Source organism: Oncorhynchus mykiss, unplaced genomic scaffold (assembly GCF_013265735.2).
Source record: "Oncorhynchus mykiss isolate Arlee unplaced genomic scaffold, USDA_OmykA_1.1 un_scaffold_319, whole genome shotgun sequence".
NCBI classification, from domain to species: Eukaryota; Metazoa; Chordata; class Actinopteri; order Salmoniformes; family Salmonidae; genus Oncorhynchus; species Oncorhynchus mykiss.
Genome location: NW_023493768.1, coordinates 8,520 through 15,000, shown reverse-complemented (window position 1 = coordinate 15,000; position 6,481 = coordinate 8,520).

Sequence of the window (6,481 nt, the reverse complement as noted above, 5' to 3'; positions counted from 1 at the left end):
CCTACTACGGACCTTTAGCAATGGGGGCCGGCCCGAATTATTTATGGAAGGTCTGATGATGGATTTTTTTTTTTTTTTCACCATCTCTTTCTCTCTCTGCCGGGGCCGGCCAAGAGTGCTTTATGGACGGTTTTAAAACATGACTATGGATGCAAATGCTCATTTTCCTCCGTGCACCTGGTGATTGAAAACGTGCATCTGGTAACCCAAAAATTATAAAAGGGTTTTAAATACTTTACCCGTCATTCTATTGATATAGCCCGCTAGGGGAGTGCCCCACTACGGCCCTCTCTCTGTCAGGGCCGTCCTTGGGTGCTTTTTACACACTTTAAGAAATCACGATGGATGCAGATTGCTAGTTAATCCTCCGTGCAACTGGTGATTGAAAACGTGCATCTGGTAACCCAAAATTTCAAATATGGTTCAAAATGAATTTAAAGGCACCCCTCTCATTGTTGCCCGCTATGGGAAGCACCCCACTAAGGCCCTGTCTCGGTCGGGCCCGTCCTGAGTGCTTTATAGACACTTTAAGAAATCGCGATGGATGCAGATTGCTATTAATCCTCCGTGCAACTGGTGATTGAAAATGTGCAACTGGTGATTGAAAACGTGCACCTGGTCACCCAAAACACGGTTCTCTATGCGGTTAGCGGTGTTCCATCTATTCATGTCCGCTTATGGCGCACCCTACTACGGACCTTTAGCAATGGGGGCCGGCCCGAATTATTTATGGAAGGTCTGATGATGATTTTTTTTTTTTTTCACCATCTCTTTCTCTCTCTGCCGGGGCCGGCCAAGAGTGCTTTATGGACGGTTTAAAACATGACTATGGATGCAAATGCTCATTTTCCTCCGTGCACCTGGTGATTGAAAACGTGCATCTGGTAACCCAAAAATTATAAAAGGGTTTTAAATACTTTTACCCGTCATTCTATTGATATAGCCCGCTAGGGGAGTGCCCCACTACGGCCCTCTCTCTGTCAGGGCCGTCCTTGGGTGCTTTTACACACTTTAAGAAATCACGATGGATGCAGATTGCTATTAATCCTCCGTGCAACTGGTGATTGAAAACGTGCATCTGGTAACCCAAAATTTTCAAATATGGTTCAAAATGAATTTAAAGGCACCCCTCTCATTGTTGCCCGCTATGGGAGCACCCCACTAAGGCCCTGTCTCGGTCGGGCCCGTCCTGAGTGCTTATAGACACTTTAAGAAATCGCGATGGATGCAGATTGCTATTAATCCTCCGTGCAACTGGTGATTGAAATGTGCAACTGGTGATTGAAAACGTGCACCTGGTCACCCAAAACACGGTTCTCTATGCGGTTAGCGGTGTTCCATCTATTCATGTCCGCTTATGGCGCACCCTACTACGGACCTTTAGCAATGGGGGCCGGCCCGAATTATTTATGGAAGGTCTGATGATGATTTTTTTTTTTTTTCACCATCTCTTTCTCTCTCTGCCGGGGCCGGCCAAGAGTGCTTTATGGACGGTTTAAAACATGACTATGGATGCAAATGCTCATTTTCCTCCGTGCACCTGGTGATTGAAAACGTGCATCTGGTAACCCAAAAATTATAAAAGGGTTTTTAAATACTTTTACCCGTCATTCTATTGATATAGCCCGCTAGGGGAGTGCCCCACTACGGCCCTCTCTCTGTCAGGGCCGTCCTTGGGTGCTTTTTACACACTTTAAGAAATCACGATGGATGCAGATTGCTATTAATCCTCCGTGCAACTGGTGATTGAAAACGTGCATCTGGTAACCCAAAATTTCAAATATGGTTTCAAAATGAATTTAAAGGCACCCCTCTCATTGTTGCCCGCTATGGGAGCACCCCACTAAGGCCCTGTCTCGGTCGGGCCCGTCCTGAGTGCTTTATAGACACTTTAAGAATCGCGATGGATGCAGATTGCTATTAATCCTCCGTGCAACTGGTGATTGAAAATGTGCAACTGGTGATTGAAAACGTGCACCTGGTCACCCAAAACACGGTTCTCTATGCGGTTAGCGGGGTCCATCTATTCATGTCCGCTTATGGCGCACCCTACTACGGACCTTAGCAATGGGGGCCGGCCCGAATTATTTATGGAAGGTCTGATGATATTTTTTTTTTTTTCAACCATCTCTTTCTCTCTCTGCCGGGGCCCGGCCAAGAGTGCTTTATGGACGGTTTAAACATGACTATGGATGCAAATGCTCAATTTTCCTCCGTGCACCTGGTGATTGAAAACGTGCATCTGGTAACCCAAAAATTATAAAAAGGGTTTTAAATACTTTTACCGTCATTCTATTGATATAGCCCGCTAGGGGAGTGCCCCACTACGCCCTCTCTCTGTCAGGGCGTCCTTGGGTGCTTTTTACACACTTTAAGAAATCACGATGGATGCAGATTGCTATTAATCCTCCGTGCAACTGGTGATTGAAACGTGCATCTGGTAACCCAAAATTTCAATATGGTTCAAAATGATTTAAAGGCACCCCCTCATTGTTGCCCGCTATGGGAGCACCCACTAAGGCCCTGTCTCGGTCGGGCCCGTCCTGAGTGCTTTATAGACACTTTAAGAAATCGCGATGGATGCAGATTGCTATTAATCCTCCGTGCAACTGGTGATTGAAAATGTGCAACTGGTGATGAAAACGTGCACCTGGTCACCCAAAACACGGTTCTCTATGCGGTTAGCGGTGTTCCATCTATTCATGTCCGCTTATGGCGCACCCTACTACGGACCTTTAGCAATGGGGGCCGGCCCGAATTATTTATGGAAGGTCTGATGATGATTTTTTTTTTTTTCACCATCTCTTTCTCTCTCTGCCGGGGCCGGCCAAGAGTGCTTTATGGACGGTTTAAAACATGACTATGGATGCAAATGCTCATTTTCCTCCGTGCACCTGGTGATTGAAAACGTGCATCTGGTAACCCAAAAATTATAAAAGGGTTTTAAATACTTTTACCCGTCATTCTATTGATATAGCCCGCTAGGGGAGTGCCCCACTACGGCCCTCTCTCTGTCAGGGCCGTCCTTGGGTGCTTTTTACACACTTTAAGAAATCACGATGGATGCAGATTGCTATTAATCCTCCGTGCAACTGGTGATTGAAAACGTGCATCTGGTAACCCAAAATTTCAAATATGGTTCAAAATGAATTTAAAGGCACCCCTCTCATTGTTGCCCGCTATGGGAGCACCCCACTAAGGCCCTGTCTCGGTCGGGCCCGTCCTGAGTGCTTTATAGACACTTTAAGAAATCGCGATGGATGCAGATTGCTATTAATCCTCCGTGCAACTGGTGATTGAAAATGTGCAACTGGTGATTGAAAACGTGCACCTGGTCACCCAAAACACGGTTCTCTATGCGGTTAGCGGTGTTCCATCTATTCATGTCCGCTTATGGCGCACCCTACTACGGACCTTTAGCAATGGGGGCCGGCCCGAATTATTTATGGAAGGTCTGATGATGATTTTTTTTTTTTTTTCACCATCTCTTTCTCTCTCTGCCGGGGCCGGCCAAGAGTGCTTTATGGACGGTTTAAAACATGACTATGGATGCAAATGCTCATTTTCCTCCGTGCACCTGGTGATTGAAAACGTGCATCTGGTAACCCAAAAATTATAAAAGGGTTTTAAATACTTTTACCCGTCATTCTATTGATATAGCCCGCTAGGGGAGTGCCCCACTACGGCCCTCTCTCTGTCAGGGCCGTCCTTGGGTGCTTTTTACACACTTTAAGAAATCACGATGGATGCAGATTGCTATTAATCCTCCGTGCAACTGGTGATTGAAAACGTGCATCTGGTAACCCAAAATTTCAAATATGGTTCAAAATGAATTTAAAGGCACCCCTCTCATTGTTGCCCGCTATGGGAGCACCCCACTAAGGCCCTGTCTCGGTCGGGCCCGTCCTGAGTGCTTTATAGACACTTTAAGAAATCGCGATGGATGCAGATTGCTATTAATCCTCCGTGCAACTGGTGATTGAAAATGTGCAACTGGTGATTGAAAACGTGCACCTGGTCACCCAAAACACGGTTCTCTATGCGGTTAGCGGTGTTCCATCTATTCATGTCCGCTTATGGCGCACCCTACTACGGACCTTTAGCAATGGGGGCCGGCCCGAATTATTTATGGAAGGTCTGATGATGATTTTTTTTTTTTTTTCACCATCTCTTTCTCTCTCTGCCGGGGCCGGCCAAGAGTGCTTTATGGACGGTTTAAAACATGACTATGGATGCAAATGCTCATTTTCCTCCGTGCACCTGGTGATTGAAAACGTGCATCTGGTAACCCAAAAATTATAAAAGGGTTTTAAATACTTTTACCCGTCATTCTATTGATATAGCCCGCTAGGGGAGTGCCCCACTACGGCCCTCTCTCTGTCAGGGCCGTCCTTGGGTGCTTTTTACACACTTTAAGAAATCACGATGGATGCAGATTGCTATTAATCCTCCGTGCAACTGGTGATTGAAAACGTGCATCTGGTAACCCAAAATTTCAAATATGGTTCAAAATGAATTTAAAGGCACCCCTCTCATTGTTGCCCGCTATGGGAGCACCCCACTAAGGCCCTGTCTCGGTCGGGCCCGTCCTGAGTGCTTTATAGACACTTTAAGAAATCGCGATGGATGCAGATTGCTATTAATCCTCCGTGCAACTGGTGATTGAAAATGTGCAACTGGTGATTGAAAACGTGCACCTGGTCACCCAAAACACGGTTCTCTATGCGGTTAGCGGTGTTCCATCTATTCATGTCCGCTTATGGCGCACCCTACTACGGACCTTTAGCAATGGGGGCCGGCCCGAATTATTTATGGAAGGTCTGATGATGATTTTTTTTTTTTTTTCACCATCTCTTTCTCTCTCTGCCGGGGCCGGCCAAGAGTGCTTTATGGACGGTTTAAAACATGACTATGGATGCAAATGCTCATTTTCCTCCGTGCACCTGGTGATTGAAAACGTGCATCTGGTAACCCAAAAATTATAAAAGGGTTTTAAATACTTTTACCCGTCATTCTATTGATATAGCCCGCTAGGGGAGTGCCCCACTACGGCCCTCTCTCTGTCAGGGCCGTCCTTGGGTGCTTTTTACACACTTTAAGAAATCACGATGGATGCAGATTGCTATTAATCCTCCGTGCAACTGGTGATTGAAAACGTGCATCTGGTAACCCAAAATTTCAAATATGGTTCAAAATGAATTTAAAGGCACCCCTCTCATTGTTGCCCGCTATGGGAGCACCCCACTAAGGCCCTGTCTCGGTCGGGCCCGTCCTGAGTGCTTTATAGACACTTTAAGAAATCGCGATGGATGCAGATTGCTATTAATCCTCCGTGCAACTGGTGATTGAAAATGTGCAACTGGTGATTGAAAACGTGCACCTGGTCACCCAAAACACGGTTCTCTATGCGGTTAGCGGTGTTCCATCTATTCATGTCCGCTTATGGCGCACCCTACTACGGACCTTTAGCAATGGGGGCCGGCCCGAATTATTTATGGAAGGTCTGATGATGATTTTTTTTTTTTTTTCACCATCTCTTTCTCTCTCTGCCGGGGCCGGCCAAGAGTGCTTTATGGACGGTTTAAAACATGACTATGGATGCAAATGCTCATTTTCCTCCGTGCACCTGGTGATTGAAAACGTGCATCTGGTAACCCAAAAATTATAAAAGGGTTTTAAATACTTTTACCCGTCATTCTATTGATATAGCCCGCTAGGGGAGTGCCCCACTACGGCCCTCTCTCTGTCAGGGCCGTCCTTGGGTGCTTTTTACACACTTTAAGAAATCACGATGGATGCAGATTGCTATTAATCCTCCGTGCAACTGGTGATTGAAAACGTGCATCTGGTAACCCAAAATTTCAAATATGGTTCAAAATGAATTTAAAGGCACCCCTCTCATTGTTGCCCGCTATGGGAGCACCCCACTAAGGCCCTGTCTCGGTCGGGCCCGTCCTGAGTGCTTTATAGACACTTTAAGAAATCGCGATGGATGCAGATTGCTATTAATCCTCCGTGCAACTGGTGATTGAAAATGTGCAACTGGTGATTGAAAACGTGCACCTGGTCACCCAAAACACGGTTCTCTATGCGGTTAGCGGTGTTCCATCTATTCATGTCCGCTTATGGCGCACCCTACTACGGACCTTTAGCAATGGGGGCCGGCCCGAATTATTTATGGAAGGTCTGATGATGATTTTTTTTTTTTTTTCACCATCTCTTTCTCTCTCTGCCGGGGCCGGCCAAGAGTGCTTTATGGACGGTTTAAAACATGACTATGGATGCAAATGCTCATTTTCCTCCGTGCACCTGGTGATTGAAAACGTGCATCTGGTAACCCAAAAATTATAAAAGGGTTTTAAATACTTTTACCCGTCATTCTATTGATATAGCCCGCTAGGGGAGTGCCCCACTACGGCCCTCTCTCTGTCAGGGCCGTCCTTGGGTGCTTTTTACACACTTTAAGAAATCACGATGGATG